General features: G+C 39.5%; 1 protein-coding gene across 9 annotated transcripts in view; it reads right to left on the bottom strand.

Moving 5' to 3' along the window:
- The window catches only part of Ankef1 (ankyrin repeat and EF-hand domain containing 1), a 73769-nt gene extending 51865 nt beyond the window's left edge, over window positions 1-21904 (bottom strand). For 4 of the 9 annotated variants that reach the window (XM_087650979.1, XM_087650993.1, XM_087650998.1 and 1 more), the window contains exon 1: window positions 21370-21791. The gene's annotated coding sequence lies outside the window, so the exon portion shown is untranslated. Of the gene's footprint in view, window positions 1-21369; window positions 21792-21837 lie in introns of those variants that run through there. The other 5 variants (XM_087650980.1, XM_087650982.1, XM_087650981.1 and 2 more) reach the window with 3 other exon arrangements.
- Window positions 21905-22188: the final 284 nt, after the last annotated feature.

Here is a 22188-nt window from a genome sequence, read left to right as displayed (position 1 = left end):
AGCACTAGATACCGAAGTTGTGGATTAATCGTTATTCTATACGGAATTGTAGGACACCACAGAGCTTTTCTATGGCAGAAAACTATTCATCCTGTGCTAGATGGAAAGAGGCTATAATAATGAACTCTCTAGGCTGGGTTATACCGAGGAACTTGAAAGATTCTCTCACAGGAACAAAAGCGATTTGAGACGCAGCAGGAGACAACATACAGTCAGTCTCTCCCCCACTTCCAGCAGAGCCTAGAGAGTTTCAGCATCTCTGTCACACAAGCTCAGAGCCCTGGAGGATGATAACGGAAGGATAATGGAACAGAAGGAAGAAGGGCTGAACAGATTGGCAAAGAACCTTTAAGGGAAGGGTTCATTCATAAGTTGCCTTTGTTAAATGGTTAGAAAGACAAAACAAGCTGGTCTACTTGGAAAACTTGACCCAGTGTGCTTTCCAACTTGGTCTATATAAGAACCACTCAGTAAGGTTTGAAAGTTGCATATCAAGCCGATTACATTGACTCTCTGGAAGAAGAACCCAAATGTTAGTATTTGTTAGAACAGCGGAGAGGATAGCAGCATGCAGCCCAGACTGAAAGTGAAACAAAACACGATTTTAAGATACAGGATTGGACACACAGTTCACTTCCATGCAGCGTAGCCTTAGTAACAACAACAATAATAGAGGGTATTGAGTTTAACCTAACCGGGAACAAAAGAAGCAAAGAAAGGTGGGGAAAGTTCCAAAATGAGATTGAGATTGTCTTGTGAATAGAATATCTTGGAAAGACACATCAAAGGGTGAGCAAGTTACCAGCTGGCTGTTTTGAGTAAAAATTAAAGCAATCTCAGAATTTTCTTTAACAGACACACACACACACACACACACACACACACACACACACACACAGAAACACACACACCAGACACACACACACACCAGACACACACACACACAGAAATACACACACACCAGACACACACACACACAGAAACACACACACACCAGACACACACACACAGAAACACACACACACCAGACACACACACACACAGAAACACACACACCAGACACACACACACAGAAACACACACACACACCAGACACACACACACACAGAAACACAGACACACACACCAGATAAACACACACCAGACACACACACACACAGAAACACACACACACCAGACACACACACACACAGAAACACACACACACCAGACACACACACACACAGAAACACACACACACACCAGACACACACACAGAAACACACACACACACCAGACACACACACACAGAAACACACACACACCAGACACACACACACAGAAACACACACACACACACCAGACACACACACACACAGAAACACAGACACACACACCAGATAAACACACACACCAGATAAACACACACACACCAGACACACACACACACAGAAACACACACACCAGACACACACACACACACACCAGACACACACACACAGAAACACACACACACCAGACACACACACACACAGAAACACACACACACCAGACACACACACACACACAGAAACACACACACACACACCAGACACACACACACAGAAACACACACACACACCAGACACACACATACAGAAACACACACACACACCAGACACACACACACACACACACAGAAACACAGACACACACACCAGATACACACACACACCAGACACACACACACACAGAAACACACACACACACCAGACACACACACACACAGAAACACACACACACACCAGACACACACACACACAGAAACACACACACACCAGACACACACACAGAAACACACACACACAGACACACACCACACACACACAGACACACACACACAGAAACACACACACCAGACACACACACACACACAGAAACACACACACACACCAGACACACACAGAAACACACACACGACACACACACACAGAAACACACACACACACCAGACACACACACAGACACACACACCAGACACACACACAGACACACACACACCAGACACACACAGACACACACACCAGACACACACACACACACACACACCAGACACACACACACACCAGACACACACACACACACCAGACACACACACACACACACCAGACACACACACACCAGACACACACACACCAGACACACACACACACACCATGAACATAGAAGCACGACATCAGTGAAACAGAGAGGACCAATTGAGGAGAGGAAAGAAGAGAGGTAAAAACAGCACGCAATACACATCTGTCTGAAAACGCTCTTATATTACACGGTACAATATACAATAAATGTATGTAATAAACACAAAATGAGTTAAAGAGAGATAACAGAGACAGAGGGGGTTAGTAGTAAAAGCATTGTATTCGTTTCACCACAAAGTTTGAGGATCTAAAAGCACAACAGAAACTAAAGCAGGATCATAGGCAACAGGGGCAATAGTGTGTTGCTTCTGGTTGCCAGGACAACAGGAGCACTTCCTTATGTTAATGACAGTATGGGGAGAGCCACAGACCAAGCATGCTCTTGCAGTAAGGAATTGTTAGAAACAGATTCACCTGGTCTGGGGAGTTTCAGTGAGGGATGCTATGAGGGGATCAGGTGAGATTGTTCTGAGATCTTGTAAGGGGTGATAGGATTGGACTTGAGTTATTGGAATCAGGAAGTTACACCTTCTGTGGAGAGTCAGCTCATGCCATATGTGGCCTCTTCTCCATGTTGTTCTTGAGTTCCCTGGGAATAAGGACTCAAGACATCTGGACTTGGCTGACTTTCTATGTAGGAAGTGGGAACATAGAGGGAAAATACCATGATTTACAAAGATTGCTTTAACTTTCTTAAAATAGGTGAATGACATTTCTTTTTATTTCTTGACTTACTTAAAAATTTTGGATTTCTCTTTCATATTTTAAAAGTTAACATTGTGAAAAGCTTATTTCCACACATTATCTTTTATATTTGAAAAACATTTAAGTGGTTTTTTTCCCAAATACTAAGAAAATTTTTAAGTGAAACATTTTCCTGTTAAAATGATTCATTTTTCATTTCAACACCATTCTTTCTGTTTTAGAGGAATGTATCTATAAAAAAGCCCAGGATTCACTTGGGGATCATGTTAGCGGACTACACAGTTTGGCTGCTCTTAGGTGGGGCCTCATGGTATGCATTTCAACAGCTGCTGGGTGATGTCTTTTGATATTTTGAAAATGGAATTTTAATTCATTACGGTAACTATGAGAAAATGTTACCTTAATAAATACATTCTGACCAAATATAGTATATTTTACTTATAAACTTTTCCTTTTGGAAACAATTTTCACCAAATTTATTCTCTTTTTTTGTTATATAAGTAATGATTAGGTAAAAACTTCAATAATTATAAGAATACATGAAGTAAAATAAGATGTTTTATCATTATCTTAATTCTTATGATCTTTCTCCTCAGGGTAGCACATACTTAGAAATATTAACTATATATGTATATATATATAACATAATGAATGTAGCATATATACATATATATATGTAGCATAATGAATATTTTGTTTTAAACTGAAACTTTGCCAGTGCATTTAGAAGTGGACTTACAAACGTGTATGTAAGTCCCATACATATACATATAATATACCCATACATATAATACACAAAAACATTTTATGTAAGTTTTCTCAATGTCATTAACATTTTGACACCCTCAAATTACTCTCTTTTCATGTCCATATCTATTTGATCTTAGGACAGCATTCCTAAGATCATTTCATTCTACTCATTGTGGTTTTTAGCACTGCTTACTTTAAGAAAGTTACAATCATATTTATGTAGTCTTATTGCATACTCATATTTATATACATAAGGGCACATTTAGAGTTCATCTTCTATTGGAAAAACGATGTAGTGACTTTCAGCAATGTGGAGAAGAAGATATTTCCTTACTTCTTCATTAAAGGCCGTTCTGGTTCATTCCAGGACTTAGAGGCACGGCGGCATCCATCCCAAGAGTGACCGTCTTTGTCAACAGTCTAACCCCACCTGCAAATTATGTCATACTACCTATTCAATACAAGTTACCCTGGGAAAGGGATGGAACTTTCACTCAGTCCACCATAAGGCATGGGAGAGATATGCGGCTACAATTCCACTGACAGAAAATGACTGAGTGTGGTGTTGTTGCATCTGCAACGCCGTGGAAGAGGTTTCCCTTGCAGTCTTTCTGTGCCCTCCCAGACTTTACCCTTGGCTAAATTAACATTTTCAAATCTTTGGCATCTATTTTGTTCATCAGAAAGAATTCATCTTTGAGTGTTTCCAAATTGGTAACTGTCCAGAGCAATGATTAGTGCAAAAAATAATACTAAAAATTTGAACGATTTCCATGTGTTCGTTATGGGAAGCAAGCCAAACAGTTGTTACTTTACATACTTCAATTGCCAGGGCAATACGCATGCTGGTTTCTTTCCAGGTTTACTCTCCAATAGCAGTAAGGCGCCTTTCATTAAGAAGACGGAATGTCAGTGGGAAGTTTGGGTCTACAAAGTTTATAAAAAAAATCTCATTTTCATAGTTAACTTTGTCTTTAGGAACGAACTTTTCATGCAGATGCCAGGGAAAGCTGTTGTTTTCACAGTTTGAAGAGATTCACCCTGTGACAGGCTGTCTCTGAATGGACAGAAAATGCTCTTGATGCCCAACTATCTTCTTATCCAGTTTCTGGATTCACAGCAGCTGAAGGGACTCTGTGCCTATTCATTTCTTTTCAGTCATGACTCCACCTGGAGGCTTTTTCCATACACAGGAGATCGTTCTGTCACCTGCATGGCCAGGTACAAATGCAAAGGGTTTTAATGGTGCCAATACCAGCCTTCCACCAGTGAACAACTGGAGTCAGCAAACATACAGCCCAGCTTCTCTGTGACTCAATGAGGGTGCACTCAGAGAACATTGAGACAGCAGCAACCTGCTCGTCCACTCCTTTTATTGAGCACCTTTGCTAAGGGCTCAGTAGTAAAGCTCATACTGTTTTCAACCCATGACACCACAAAAATAAAGAGTATTTTTTTTTACAATCTGAAGCCTTATAGCTACCTCACTCACCACTGCTTTGCAGCAAGTCTTCCCATGGACTGACTAATAACATAACTGTACCCATGCCTTATCTCAAGACTGAACTTTAAAGAACCTAAACCAAGACAGGCGGTGAACTAAAGAAAGGGTGTCTTTCCCTCAAGCACATAAAACCAGAGCACCTAAGGCAATAAAGTAACTTAACTTGTGTGTAAATAAAATGGCTGACAGATGGTGTTGCTTTGTCAGATCTCCCAAGTTAAAATAAGCTGCAGCTGAATATCAGACACACATATAGAAAGATCCTGGATGCACCCCCGTACATGCTGGTCTGTGATTAACACAAAGAAAGGCGTAGTATGGTCTAAGGCAACAACAGCACCTTATGCTCTCAACTCTACATCCTCTAATGAGGTCCATCAGAGCCTTACAGCCATGACTGCACGTTGATTGGTCCGGAGGAGCCCTTCCCTGACTCGTCTAGAAGAAGTATGCACAACTCTGAGCTTGTGATTTTTCAGCACAAATGGATCTGCACCAGTCTCAAATGCTTCAAAGAGCCAGTCTATGCACTTCTTGGGCTCCAGCTCACATTTTCTAGGCCACCATTTTACAGCAGCCACCTTTGTGAAAGTGTCACGGATGGATGACTCTTTATCTAAGTGCGCACATCTGATTTTTTTTGCCTCGTGGTTTCAGTATATTGCCTTCTATAAGCCACTTAGACATTCTTTTTTCTAAAAGAAACATTGCTTATTTTTATTCATTCGTATGTGTGTGTTAATGTTTGTCCACATGTAGACCATGTACATGCAGTCAGTGCCTGGAGAGGCCAGAAGTGTTATAGCCCCTACAAGTGAATTTCCAAGCAGTTTTGAGTCATTATGTGGGTGCTGGAACCTGAATCATGGTCCTCTAAAAGAACAGTAAGTGATTTTAACCCTGAGCTGTCCTCTGCTCAGCCATGTGTCCAATTTTCAAACTGCATTGCAAACACACTGCCTAGGGGATGGTTGGAACAAGAATACAGATGGCTTGTTAACTGTTCTCCTCGATACTTAAAAAACTTCTTTAATAGTCATTCATTTTATGTATATGAATATTTTGCCTACATGCACATATATGTACCAAATGCATTTCTTGTTCCTGGGGAAGCCAGAAGAGGGTGTCAGATGCCATAGAACTGAAGTTACAGAGGATTGTGAGCCATCAAGCGGGTGCTGGGAGTTGAACCTGGGTCCTTTGCAAGAGCAGCACATACTCATGACTGGCAGGCCATGGCTGGCATGGCTGGTATAGATCCAGCTCCATGGCTAATACTTTAGAGGTTTATTCTATGCCACTGCTCAGAGCTTCCCTAGGAGGACTGGTGTGCTGCGGCTGGATTCATAACACACTATTATTTTTCTGACCGACCCTCCATTTCAGCACCTGAGGAAGAAACAATGCAAAGGAGTCTTTCCATGTGCACACACAAGTGCAATTTGAGGGAACCTTAGCTCCCCATGACCACACATCTCTACTCCATTTCCAGTCACCTTTTCTATCACTCCCCAGATCAGATTCTATACCAACATCTTGGCTTAAAGTGACCAAAAGTTTGTAAGTTAAAAAGGGCAATAATATTCTTCTGCTAAACAATTCACATGGGCAAATACTTGTATATCTAAATTTTAATATCCTTACTGTATGTTCTGGAACCCTAATGACCCTTTGCAATTCCAAACAGTTGTCACTTCTTTATTGGTTTTCCTTTTTCTTTGGACTCTTCTGGTGCTTACAGCTGTTGCAATAAATTTTATGAGGATGTAGTAATTCTGGGAAATTCTTTATGCTACAGCATGAGGCAAGACTTGGCAAAAACAAAAACAAAAAAAAACCCACTGAGTTGCAAAAATACAACTGATTGCACTTAGGAACAGTACAAGGAGAAGTGGGGAGTTTTACAAAGAGTCTACACTAGCAAAAGACCATGTGATGGATGAGACAAGTAAGACATTTTCCAACATGTTAGGGAGGCAAGAGAAATCACAGCTGGGCAGAAGCACAGATTTACACTGTTCTTCCTCAGTTGAGTGAAGGATGGTCTACTGGGACCATGCTGAGACCAGCAAACGAGATGACCATTTATTTTTATTTTATTTTCTACACTAATAACAGCACTTGAGTTTCGCTGGCTAAGACGTTTTGAGGAAAGAGTTTTCAATGTCTTGAGAAGAGTTTGACAGTTCTAGGTATGTGAAGCTCCAAAGACATTTCACCAAGTGTGGCCCAATGTCACTAAATAAAATATTTATTCTCTCCAAGGCTGAGCTTTCAGAGCAATGGCTTCCATTTTTCTGAGGCTGTGATGTCCTAAAATGCGATGCTTTGGCGTACTATGACTCTCCCCTTATCCATAACTTGTGGGCATTTCTGGATTTTGTTTGTTTATTTATTTTTAAATGAGAATTTTATTGTTATTTGTGTGTAGATGGCAGTTTAAATGACCTAGCAAAATCTAACCATGAAAATCATGATGCAATAATTCATGCCATCTCTAACTGAGCTTTATGATCCAAGTGCTGCAAATGTGCTATTTCCTGTAACGCAGCTCACGTATTATTGATCTCATACAAAGAGAATGCTTATCAACTTCAAACACTTACAGCAAGTTTCTCCTGAGTTTCTTAAAAACAACAACAGCACTAGTATCCAGCTGTATTACTTGTGTCTCTGCTTTATTTTATCCATTTTGGTTGGTTAAGGCTGGCCTCAAGTTCCTGATACCCCTTGCCAGAGCCACCAATTTGTTGGAATATTAAGCCTGTGCCCCTGCCCCCATGTTTGGCTGGTATCTTCTTCCTTCCTTCCTTCCTTCCTTCCTTCCTTCCTTCCTTCCTTCCTTTCTTTCTTTTCTTTCTTTCTTTCTTTCTTTTCTTCCTCTCTCTCTCTCTCTCTCTCTCTCTCTCTCTCTCTCTCTCTCCCCCTCTCTCTCAGCTGTCTTTGTTCCTGACAGACTTAGATCAATTGTAAATCTGTGTTTTAGTTTTATATTATTTCATTATTTTCAAATTATAATAGCATAAAGAGATCTGGTCAGATCAACTTAAGAACATTTCTCACAACTAAAAGTTTTAGAAGTTGCCCAGAATTTCTGTCTCTTCTCTAGAATAGAATGATACAGAGATAAACCGAATTGTCACTTTATGAGTAGTAGGCATGTAAAAAAAAAAAAACAGAGGGTATGACTTTGTAAGAGAGAGGCATGTATGGGCTACTTACCAGGCTGACAATAAGGAAATGGCAGAATCCTACTTCGTTTTCACATTTCAAATGCATGACACATCTACTGAAAAATATAATACCATGTTTTCCTTGACTTGAGAGATACACTATGAACAAATAAACAGTATATTTAGAAGGCCTTTGCGACACTGTGGCTGATGACATGTTTGCTTTGTAGATTCGATTTTCCCCAACTATGGGGTCTTTACTTTCTGAGAAAGATTATGAAATAAGATAGTTGAGTTGGGAACAAGAATGCTGAGCCTGGGCCATGATTCAAATGACATAGCCATTTCCTTAATTTTTCAATGAAACAGAATACCTTAAAAACTTGAGGAGGTCTAGAGCAGTTATCCCTCCAGATCTCTTGTTATTTTAATAAACAGTAAAGAAATGGCTAAGGTGGGTTAAGCCCTTGGTACATCTGTGCTCACTTTCAAGCACTGATGTGGAATTATCATGCTTCCTCTGAGCTTTCTTACTGCAGTTGTGCATGTAAACTTGGAGAGAGATCACATCAGAAATCCTAGTATGAGAATTGTGGGAACTGTGAAACCTGAGCCCATCCCCATCACCCCAAACAGGTCCCAACCTCCTTGTCTTGATCACTGAAAAACCCCAACTGGAAGGTCGCGGCCCTCTTGAGCTGAGCTGTGATCTCAGCACACCCTGCTCATGATAAGGAGGTGTCCATTATTTGGCTCTGTATTTGTTATAGTGAGATTATTTTACATCTCTTTTTCAAGGCAATGAACAAATCTAAAACTGAAATTAAGTGAGAAACCATTTCTGCCAGGAAAGCTAAGAACAATTAATTCTCTAGAAGACCATGGGAGGTTTTCTTTCACAAATAAACTATAAATTATATCCATGGGGTCACAGAGTGGGACAGTCAAGGCACTGTGGGAAGGAAGAGATGACACATTTGCTTTTAAAGATCACACGTTTCTGCGTTTGATGTGTCTGCAGCATGGTAGATGCACTGGGACAGGACTACTGGCTGCAAAGACCAGTGTACAAACCACAGTGCATTTTTGATGTGGAAAGGTCATTTGCTTATGTATTCAGAAAGGAGAAGAAGACGTGTTGAATCACATAAAAATATCATGTAAAGTGATCTATTTTGCATGAATAATAGTGAGGAATTCCTAATTTCTGTTGGCCATCTATTACAGGAAAGCTACATTAGTCACCATGGCAGATAGAGATAACAGGGTGAGTCACTCTTTTCCAACATTAAATGATTGTTTCCCTTACTTCTTATTGGAATAGAAGCATGCTTGTCTACATCAAAGTACTATGTTAGAAGGGGATGGTGGGTGACTTGTGGCATTTCAAATGGGCTCCCTCCCATCTGAAGGCAAGTTCTAATTAACACATAATAGATTATTACTCCCTTCGTTAAGATATCACATTGATCACTGGCAGTTTTTCCTCAGCTGAAACTCAGGGTATCTAACAAGCCTGGGAGTTGTGATGAACTTTATTGCAACCAAGTGTTAAACGTAAGAATTGGCTTGGTAATGTTATATGTTTCTACTTTGGGTAAAATAGTCAGCTATTAAACTTTAAAAAAAATCCTAAAAACTGTTAATTTAATGATACAGCAGATGCTGCAGAATCCTAAGCAGTGGATGTGTGCCTGACCAACATGTGGTGTTTGTGGGAGGCGGGAACAAGGGCATTCAACAATCATGACACAAAACTGGCTCCGTGCTAAGAGAGGAAAACAGTGTTAATTCACTGTGGGCGGCTAATTTTACCATTGGTAGTCTGGAAGGCTGTTACTATGGAAGGTCACCTAAGAAGGAAGTATTCTAGGCTAGATTTATTTCTTGGTTTCGAGTTTACTAAGCCAAGAAAGGAGGGCTGAATAAATGATGCAAAGCAATTGGCAAAGACAGAAAAGGATGAGGTCCTGTTGGAAAGAAGATGGCCGCCATCTTTTGTTCTCCAATGGCCATTCACCAATAGACCACGTGGTCTCTATTTGACTCATTAACATATTTCCAAATAACAAAAAGTAAACAAATTGAATTTCCTTGACTTCTCTCTGAGTAAGTAGCATACCATTTCTAATTTGTCCTCACAGAGGAAACAGAAACTGTCCTGCTGGATACCAGGCATGTCCAAAGGGGTGAACAGTCAGAAAGATATTTCTCATCTCCAAGTAGGTTAAATATCTCTGATTTGAATATTTCCTCAAATATAAGTAAATACTTTAAAATTTTAAAAGTTTGATTAAAATGTAGTTGCATCATTTCTCCTCCCTCTTGTCCCCTAAACCCTTGCCATGTCCCTACCCTCTCCTCTTCAAATTCTTATTCTTTAGTTTTGTTGCACACACACACACACACACACACACACACACACACACACACACACACACACACATCATGTAACTATATGCAATGAAATAAACAAATGCAGCCTGTTGAGTTCATTTAGTGATGCTTGTGTGTTTGGGCTGACCACTTGGGTGTGCATTTGGATAAGCATTTAGGAGCTCCTGAAGAAAGCTAATCCTCCTCACCACCATCTTTAATAGCCTGGTTCTTCATCCAGGTGTACGACTTCCCTTCCGTGTGTGTGTGTGTGTGTGTGTGTGTGTGTGTGTGTGTGTGTGTTCCTTTAGAATTACCAGAAATTCTGAGTGATGTCAGTGAGGGTACCTGAAAATGACTGGTCATCACAGACCAGACACACATGTGGTGTCTCTACTTTTATGTCACAGAGCTGTGCTGAGTCACATGCTCCAGTCCCTTCTGGCTTTAGCCTTATCTTGACCTCTTGCCACCTGTCTCTCTCTTTAGATTGAATGATCTCTAATTCTTGTTCAACTTTACTAGGTCACTAAGTCCTTTTCTACCAGTCTGTGTACTACCACACCTAGCCTACTTCTTATTCTTCATTTTCCATACTCTAATTATCGCTGTTCCTTTCATTACTTTATACCATTTGTGTTCAGTTGAAATTAGTGCATTTTCTTTTGCTGTAACAAAATGTCTGAAGTGAGTATTTCAAAAGAAGATTATTTGCCTAATAATTTTGGTGGTAAAATGCCTAAAATTGAGAGTCTCTCACTCTCTCTCATGTCTGGCTGTGAGCCTTCAATTTGTTCCCATCTGTGATAGGAGGAAGTTGGTGGCCGAACAGAGCATTGGCCATGAGTATAAAAGAATAGCATTAGAAGTCTTTTTATCACCACATATAATATATATTATAATATATATGTAATTATTTCTTTTCATAGACCAGTAGGTTGCCCAAGAAGGGTTTTTGATTCTTTCTTGAGAAAAATCTTAAGGTTAGTTGGGTAGAAGGGAAAGAGAATCTGAAGTGACTTAGGAGAAAACGTGATCAAAATATGTGTGAATTTAAAAATTGTTTTAAAAAGAAAAATATAATCACAACAACAATAGCAACAACAAGAAGCATTATCTTTATCTCTCAGAAATAAAAGGCAGACTGAAGTCTGCAGCCCCTCCTTCATCAGAGTCCTCCACCCACTCCTACGGTGCTTTGTTCTGTGACTGGCGTAACCCTTCCACACTAAATCCTTGCTGATTTCTGCACACTGGGACTACTGCAAATGAATGCATAGGGATTTGCAAACTTTGCAAGTCTATGTTTTCAGACTAAAGCCATTTTTGAAGAAGTTGTATATTTATTTTCATTTGTATTTTACATAATACTAGTTAGAATACCTTCAGAAAAGTCTATACAACTACTGATAGGTTTTATTGCAGTCATGTCCATTTTCGGAAATTGTTCATTTTCTTTTTACGATCAATTTATATGCCTGTGATTTGTGAGTGTATAAACACAATAGGTGTTCCATAAGATCGGCGTCTATGTCATTTTCCATGCCGTGTAGCAAACATTTCCCAGTTAAACAAGTCAAGCTACAAAGCTCAAGTTCTCTAGGGGAAAATAGTGTTTTCCAGTGCGTGTGTTTAAATTCCCCAGGCCTGCTTCAGAGACATGAATCTCATTTGCACAGAAATCGGTGATTTGTTCCTTTTGGACTCATCAGGATGAACAAGTATGAGAACTCACGGTCGTTTATAAAGATGTTCTGCAGGGAAACCACTAGATAGCAAAGCTCAGGTTAAACCATTTCCAGATTACATGTCAGTCATTGTTTCTCTCATTCATCAATCCATTTACACATAAACTGGACTGGAGGATATAATAAATTCTTACTTTAAAAGCCCTATTTGATTTGATCTTAGTAATTCTTGAGGTATTTATTGAGATACTTGATTATGTGATTTCTTATATTATCTCCTTTATGGTTAATATCTATTAGCTGGCATTATAAAAAATGAAAGTTTTGAAAACGATGACAGCTCAAATTATTGAAACTGAATTTAGATAATTACATAAATTTTCATATTTATTATAATTGATTTCACTTATTAGTCTAAATGGACAGTTATGTAACTTAGAAATATTACTTGCCACTTATCCATAAAGGAATAAATATACTCTAATGGTAACTGATTATTAAAAACAAATTTAAATAAACAAATAAACACAGTGGTAGAGAAATAAAAAAAATTGGTAACTACAGTCCAAGAAATCTGTCAATTTTTATGTTTTCTGATGAATGATTTGTGTTTTTAATATGTTATTTCATTTAATTAATACAACAACCTCCTCATCCATCAGGCATATTTTACTAATAGATTTTTACTTGTGAACTTACAGAAATTGCCTAAGTTCAGAACTAAGCAGGGGTAGACCCAGGATATTTCCTGCCCTAAACCTTATTCTGTCACCAAGACCCTTGCATCCCTCTGGGATGCTACATAGTATTCTAGGCGATGTAGGTAGAGGAACTGACTGACAGGGCACACAATGAAACAATCTCTGTCCTTGGAATACTGCAATGGGAAGATCCAGCTTTGAAGCATTGGTTTTTGTTTTTATTTGTTGTCATTTCAATTCCCACCTAACAAACCAGACCAATTTCTTTCATTGGAATTAAGGGGAAAATCTTAAAGCCTTGAGTAAGTAAATTTCAAATTTTGTACTAAAATTCAGCCTAGCAATGTTAAGTGTAATTGTAGTATGTTGGTTTTCCATGAATGAAAGCAAGTTAATAATATTGAGCTGGTATTTACATATGATCTACTGATTATAAAGTTTGATTCTATTAATCATTATAGTTATACAAAATCACTGTTCAGCAAATAGCACCTTCATTTTGACTCTAATAGTTGGAGGGTAATTCTTTTCCCAACCGATCTTTCCCTATGTTGAGACTTACTTTGGCCAGGGGAATGTAAAGCAATGGGGGAATGTACTTGTGCTTTAAAAGGCTACACACAGTCCTCTGTTCTCCTCACAGAAGAGCACAGAACAATGTACTGTCACATTTAAAGCTATGGTAAGACCATGCCCAAATTAGTCCACATAGGATGAGACACTAGTGCTCTGAACACTGATCCAACTTGTACCTTAGAGTTCAAACCATCTCAACTGTAGAAACCCACAATGGAATCCCTGGTAATAAAGTTGGCAAAAGTCAAGATCCCAGTACTTAAGGAAAATGCAGACAGATGTCTACATTATGTTTGCCAAGACTATGCTGATATCAATGTAAATGACAGAGGGAAAGATTTTTAAAATATCCTTGCATAGCTCTCACAGTATGGGGGAACCCTGATTTCAGCTCATAGATAAGAATATGAGCATGCATATCACAATATGGAAAACTTAGGTGGTTATGCAAAGAAGTCAAAGTTGGAAATTTACCTCAATAGATCCAGGCTAAAAGAGAAGTATGAATTCAAATCTTGGTAAATATGGTTATATATTAGTTTTATCATTACTGGACAAAATCACCAAGAAAAACAGCTTAAGGAAGGAAAGCTCTCTTCTGACCACTGTTTCAGGGGGTTTCTTATGGTGGTGGGGCCATGGCGGAGAAACATCATGGTGCACAGCAGAGTGGAACAGGCCGGACAAGGACAAATTATCACACCCAAGGACACCTCTTCCTGACCCATTTCCTCTAAGTGGGGATTTGAATCTTGAATACATCAACGTATTAAACCATACATGAGGTCAGGACAGTCCTCCATCATGTGACCATCTCTGGAAAGGTGCTCACAGACACATTCTGATATGTGGCTGACTGATCTCATGTAATTTCCAAGTCCACTCAAATTGACAATTAGTATTAATAGTGATTGTTTGTGTGTATATATCTCTATCTATCTATCTATCTATCTATCTATCTACACACACACACACACATATGGCATAAGTTATGTATTTTCAAGATAACACAAGTTATCTTGTTTCAAGAATACCCTGTGGCAGCTTTTGTTGCAGTAGGCTTCATTCTAATGCCTTTTAACAGGTGTCCTCAGGAAAGCTTCATGCCTTGGTTATGCTCTCTTTAAAGTAACTAAATGCTGTATATGTATGGGCCACATGTGGGGCAGGCTCTGAAGGTGTTCCTTCAGTCTCTGTTTTAATCTTTGCCTCTCTATTCCCTGCCAAGGGTATTCTTGTTCCCCTTTTAAAGAAGGAGTGAAGCATTCACATTTTGATCATCCGTCTTGAGTTTCATTTGTTCTAGGCATCTAGGGTAATTCAAGCATTTGGGCTAATAGCCACTTATCAATGAGTGCATACCATGTGTGTCTTTCTGTGATTGGGTTAGCTCACTCAGGATGATGATGTAGATCGCTCCTGAGAGACACAGCCAGAATACAGCAAATACAGAGGCGAATGCCAGCAGCAAACCACTGAACTGAGAATAGGACCTCCGTTGAAGGAATCAGAGAAAGAACTGGAAGAGCTTGAAGGAGCTTGAGACCTCATATGTACAACAATACCAAGCAACCAGAGCTTCCAGGGACTAAGCCACTACCTAAAGACTATACATGGACTGACCTTGGACTCTGACCTCATAGGTAGCAATGAATATCCTAGTAAGAGCACCAGTGGAAGGGGAAGCCATGGGTCCTGCTAAGACTGAACCCCCAGTGAACTAGACTGTTGGGGGGAGGGTGGCAATGGGGGGAGGGTGGGGGGGAGAACACCCATAAGGAAGGGGAAGGGGGAGGGGAATGTTTGCCCGGAAACCGGGAAAGGGAATAACACTCGAAATGTATATAAGAAATACTCAAGTTAATTAAAAAAAACAGTAACTAAATGCTTTCTTGAGAATCAATTGCATTGAAATAGCAAGTGAAGTGCTGACATGGATTGCCAAAAGCAAGTCAGTTGTGCATTGCATTGTGTTATGGACTGTTGTCGGCCCACTGAAGACCCTTTATTACATATTTACAGGATTTTCATCATGGGATTTAGTAATGAATTCTTTGTCATGAGAAGCCAACAGTCAGTGGAGAGACACCTTATGTTTACCAGTGCCAAAATAAGCTAAATTACCACAGTGTGACAAACCTGCCTGCACATTACAACCACTTGGGGATGTTCCCCAAATATGGCATAACAGGTTGTTACCCCAGACAGAATAATTTTCTCTTAAAAGGCACAGACTGTGATATGATTGGACATAATGTTATATTCAAATTTTTAAAAAAGCTAAACAAATGTTTTACCAGGATGAGCATCTTTCCCTATAGTCTAGTTTTTGTAGTCATACAAAAATTAAGAGTATTTTGATTCATATATTATCCTAAATGTTATTTCAGAAACAAAATAAAATTGTGACAGGATTAAAATTCATCTGCTTCCTTTTCATTATGATTTTTGATTTTGGTAAGTTAGAAGACATAAAGTTCTGTGCTTAAGAGTACCATGCAGTGACATTAGCCACATTACACTGTCATGCTGCTTACTCTCCAGACCTCTTTGTGGCCTGAAAAACTAGGCACATATACCCTTACCAAGTCAAAGACAACCACCATTCCACTTTCTTTCTATGGATCTGACCACTCATATAAGTGGAACCACATAAAATAATTTCTCTTGTTATGGTTGGAGTTTACTTTCTTTAGTGAGATTTTGTTAATGTTCTCAAAAAATTGATTCATATTTTAGTATGCATAGGGTTCATTTTTAAGGTTGGATAGTATTCCACTGAATGTACACACTACAGTTTACCTATACAGTCAGCTGTCTATAAGCGTGAATTACTGTTGCCCTTTGGCTATTGTGAGTTATAAACATGAGTGAGAAAACTCATTGAAACATTGTTTTAAAATTACTTTTACTGTGCAATCAGAGATGGGTCTCCTGGACCACATGATAATTATATTTTTGTTATTTTGAGGGATCACACAGGCTACATCAGTCTACATTCCCGCCAACAGTCCACGTGCTCTATCCTTTCAAATTGCTTATTGACATCTCTCATTTTTATCATTTTAAATTATAGTGTTTCTTATTGTTATGGAACTATTGTTGTTTGGATTTGCATTTCCATAATGACTAATCATACGGAACATCTTTCAATGTTTACATTAGCTACTTGTGCATTCTTTGGGGGGAAATATTTATTAAAAACCTTTATCACATTATTCAGTTGGGTCATTGTTATTAAGGTTTTATGCATTTTGGGAACAAATCATTGTCATATAGACAATTGAAAGATATTCTTACTCATTATGTGGGTTGTCTTCTCACTCTTAGTTATGTCTTTTGATGCACAGAAGTTTTTAATTTAAGGTAGTCTACTTTATATATTTTTACATCTTTAGCCTACGATTTTAGTATCCTATCCAAGAAATCATTGCCAAAGCCATTCATTTGCTTTTAACAAAATCTGTCTTTTAAGACATAAAAGACGATTTGCAATGTAAATCAATTGGACAGCCTGAATTAATGTCATTCGGAACACAAAGATATTAAAAACAGATAAAAGCAAAACTGTCAAGTTGGAAGTTTATTGAAACTCATCCTATAATTTTTGAAGGAAAAAAAGTACATCTTGTTTGCTTAGTTGACTCACTTCTAAGTATCTTACCCCCATACAGTCATGGGGCCCTTCATGTGGAAACACAGTAGGAGTGCTTTGAAGCCAAAGCACAAGAGGTCTTTGTTTGGCCTATACTGCTTAGTTTAGTGAGTCTTAAAAGTATTCTCAGTATATGCCCAAAGTAACAAACTGTTAGGCCAGAAAGTGCTAAGTGTCTAGACCACTGCGTACAGTGCTCTGCATCAAACTAAGAGTCTGCGCATACTAGGCATTCTCGACTTATGCCCTGTGTCCTCAGCTTTCCTTCATAGTCTCAGTACATTTCCCATTCTCACCCTGAAAGTACTCTTCTCAAACAGGCCTTGAAGTAGTATGTCTTCCGACTTGACCCTCCCAGGCGGTTGGCAGTTCAGGTTGATGCTCCTGGTTTGATTAGGGCAAATAAATTGGGATCCTTGAGAAAAACAATGCCAGTGACCAATGGTGAGTGCATGAGATGCCGTGGTTATGTGCAGAATAGAAGCTGGTGGCTTTAGTTTGGACTGCCTTCCTGAGCAAACGAGGCACTGAATACCTGTGATGCTGTGTCGCATCTGAACTGAGCGAGCAGTGCAAGGGAACTGTGGGGATGGGTACTGGGTTGCTCCTAAATATGTCTGAAGAATCTCTTCCTGAATTGTAGAAATGTTCCTAGAAACAACTACCACATCTCTGGGGGCTCCCGTGTCTCATGTATCCCAGAGGTTTTAGCAAAGCATAAGTCAAGAGGCAAAAAGAGACGCTGTAAACTTCCATGTGGGATGCCTAGGCTCTGTATTTTAAAGCTCGGTTTTGCTTGTTGAAATGTGCAGCATTTAGACCTGAAAGTGCCATTTAAGGGATTGGTTTCATACGCCTTCCTTCTAAGATTAAGCAATGAAGACCCAAGGAGACACCAAGTCGACACAAGTTGCCAGCAAGTAATGCCAAAATCTTACTGAGATTCTCAAATCCAAAGGGGCATATATATTGTTAGAATGGTCACCAGAGGCATCACCAAAAAGAAAGATGTGTAGGTATGCACTTCAGGGCTGGAGATTCTCCTCTTTGTCCTCTGAGATAGTCTCTCTCTCTCTCTCTCTCTCTCTCTCTCTCTCTCTCTCTCTCTCTCTCTCTCTCTCTGCCAATCACAGAAACTTTAGGTTTCTGTACTGACTCCCCCAAAAGTAATGAAGAAACACAAGGATCCTTCCTATGGGAACTATTCCTTCCTACCACAGTTCTGCTTAGCTGGTCTTACTGACTTAGGCTGAACAACACTCTGTTTTCTCCACTTGCAGCTATCTTTGAAGAAATGGGATTCGTTCTATACAGAAAGCGTAGCTCTCTGCTCTACTGTTGCTACTGTTTCCACAAAATATTATACTGGTAGGACTGGCAGTTGTCCAGAATGACCAGATTCTCCAGCTCTTCCAATTTATAGCATTCACTTGAAAAATTATTGGACATCTGTGGGAGTCATTCGGGTAGCATTAGGTTTTCTGTGTGAAGTGCAAGTGGGTCAGTTCACTAGGGTTATATTTTGATAGTGTCAGATGTGCTAATCAAATGCTGTTCTTCAGGGCAAACTGAGCTTGCAGAAGCTCGAAGGGAAGGCTTTTCAAAATTCTTGATTAAGCAGTATGTACAAGAAGTCAGAAAGGGCACATCAAGAGCCTCTGTTAAATTATACACTAAAACCCCTGAAATACACCATAACCCAACCAGCATAATCTTATATCAGTCTTATTTGTACACGGAAAGGCAGCTTTTCACTGCGTTAAGCACTAAGAGGAAAATCCATAAGGAGAAATGCTATTTTCTTCTCAGAATCTGGGATTCTGGTGCAGTAATTTGTTTTTGGATTGCTTAACAGAACAGAAATGGGGCAAAGACACAAGAATGTCAGAACTCAGATTTCCACTAGATATTACAAAGAACTTCTCGAGAACAGGCTGCCTTGTGAGAAACAGACTCTCATCCAAATGCCCCTGGAGAAATTGAGCAGTTCCTTTTCAGGACTTATGTAGAGAATATTTCTTTCCTGGATGAGAAGCATACTAGACAACTGTCTGTCCCAAAAGGGTGGAAGGCTCTAGAGAGCCCCTGGATGAATCACTGGTACATAAGAAGTCTTAGAAATGAATCCTCACCTAACTGAATTAAGTATTTATGTTTTTTGAAATCCATATAGAGGCCAAAGAGTAGCTAGTTCTCTGGTTTCACAAGAATCTGGAATGAAGTAGAGCAAAAGATAGTTGTTTGCTCTCTGCAAATCTGAAGAGGGATGTAAAACAGGAATGAGGAGGGCTTGAGAGCCAGCCTCAACAGAGTCAAAGTAAGGACCAATTTTGTTGTCATTTCTTATCACATTATTCCCATCAACTTTATCCTTTCCATCATGAACAAATGGCAAAAATCACAAACAGAGCTTTTATTGGGTTGCAGCCATAGCCATTAGCCCTGAATGTTACCAAAGTGACAGTTGACTCTTTTTAGGTGTCCAGAAATTCCTCCAATCTGATATAACTGTTTCCTTGGCTCTGTCCAGTTTTCCACTCTCAGAGCTGCCATGTAGCCTCCTGTTCTTGCCCTTTCTGCAGTCATCTTCCTACCTCTGCAGTCCCGTCCTTCTTTTCTAGAGTCCCTGACCTCAGATAAGCTCTCACATTTGGGATTTCCTCTTCTTTACTCTCAGAATCCAGGCTGTGAGTTATTCCCCACTTCCCTGGTCCTCTTACATATGTCATGATATGAATTAATGGAGCTCCAATGAGGAAAACTGACTGCAACCTTCTTGAATGATATTTGCATGACAGTCAAGTTTGCGAAACTATTTCTAGGTCATAAAGTGTGTGGTAGCACTTAAGGCTACCACTTTAAGGCATGTTTAGCAGTGTGGCCTATTGCCTACAGTTAGATCAGCTCCTTCTGTATCTGTGTATAAAGGTTGAAACTATGCAATGAGCATCATTTTGAAATTCATTGCCAGACTCTGTACTCAACCAACCAAATTTTACCAGCTTTATTCTGTGAAGATGGCATTGGACTAGCCTGGAGAGTGGATGAGTGTTATATCACACTAGATAGTAATGTATCACACTAGATAGAATTTATAGATTTCTGTGATTTTAGATATTTACTAACTATAGAATGAAGTGTTTAGTTTTTCTTATAGACTATGATTTTACTATTTTTTTAATGTAAAGTGTCCACCTAAGTGTTATACAGAGTTTTTCAGTTTATTGTAAACTTCTCAGTTTGTTGGAAAGAAATGTCTGGAAAAGGTTAAGATATGAGAAAGTCCAAAAGATATGAAAAGGTTGAGATATGAGAGCTAAGAAGTGGTGTTAAGAAGTTATAATAGGACTGACAAATGGGCTCATTTAAGCAGAGTCTTTTACAACCAAATTTACATGTATGTACAAAAATACAACTTACCCATAAGAACTCAAACCCAAGACACTTAGAATAGACATTTATCCGACAGAATGGGGGACAAAAGCCCACCTGCTTGCTTTCATTGAACCAAAGCTGTTAGGTAGAATTCTAAGTCAGCACCATGTCAGCGTTTGAAGTGTCATTCCACCACACTGACATGTTTTCTTTAGAGTGGCCATTGTTTCCAGTCCCCAATGTTAGAAAACAGGACTCACTTCACACTCACATGCAGTAAAGGCCATTGTGAAAGCCACCACCCACTGGAGTGCACTGGTTTTCTTTGCTGCTTGGAATCAAGGGGGTGGGAGAATCCCAAATCTGGTCAAAGTGACAAATTTCTTAAATTTCCACCTCTGTCAAACATTCATCCGAATTGCTAGAGGAGGTGGGATCTCTTTTTTTCTCTCCGTTTGCTCAGCACCTGATATAGACAGTAACACTTGTTCTCCTTGGTTCCTGATTTAGACAGTAACACTTGTTCTCCTTGGTTCCTGATGTAGACAGTAACACTTGTTTTCCTTGGTAAACGAGGTTTACAGCTAACACCCATTACCCTGAGACACACAGCGGCTGCCACTGCTCTATTTTGGAGAAATGGAAGGCAGAACTCACACAACAAGAAAGCGTTTTTCCCTCACATCCCGAACGTGTATTTTACTTACTTTTTTCGAATCAAGGAGAAATTAGCTGAACATCTGACCACCTTAACAAATCAATTTTCCTTGTTGACAGCATTCTGGAAATCCTCCCATGTGACTCTTCCACTGCACTTGGACTCTTCAGAAAGGCGACTCTTTTTCTGTGGGCCGGAGGGCTGCGAAGTGTCCAGCAAGCATCTGAGAACTGACTCTCTTTCCATTGCCCGCCAGGGGTTTCTCTGTAGCATTGCTGGACTCCAGCACCCAGCCTCTGTCCTTGTTGAGGTCATAGTTTTCCCCCATTTCTCCTCTGAAAATGTAAAAAATCGCTAAGATAAAAATACCTGTGGCTACTATCAAGTAGGCAGCATATAGGGTGCCAACAATGGCTGAAGCAAGCATGAGATCCACAAAGCAAATGATCAGCTTGACCAACATGTCTGCCTTTCCTCTTGATCACAGGATGCGTTTTAAAATTCCCAATGCACTCACCAGGCAATGAAGTCTTTGAAAAATGTGATCAAGGAAAGGACATTTCAGAATATGCCAATGGAACTTGTGATTTCTCCAAGTATCTACCAAGGGAAACTTAATATGATGAAACTTTTCATTTCCCAACTGGTACAAAATAATGACTAAAAGTCAAGTCTGGACTATTCCCTAATCACTAGTCCTATAATGGGGAGAAACACAGGGACCATCTTACTCCTGTGTGATTCACCTAGATTGTAGACTTCTAAGCAATGGAATTACACATGCATTTTCACGAATTCTATATAGAATTCTGTAATTAAAAAATGATTAGATATATTTCTTTGTTTACATTTTAAAGGTTGTTCCCTT

The sequence above is a fragment of the Rattus norvegicus genome, chromosome 3 (genome assembly GCF_021556685.1).
Source record: "Rattus norvegicus strain SHRSP/BbbUtx chromosome 3, alternate assembly SHRSP_T2T, whole genome shotgun sequence".
Classification (NCBI taxonomy): domain Eukaryota; kingdom Metazoa; phylum Chordata; class Mammalia; order Rodentia; family Muridae; genus Rattus; species Rattus norvegicus.
Note: the sequence above shows the minus strand (reverse complement) of the source record. Positions and strands in the feature narration are given on the sequence as shown.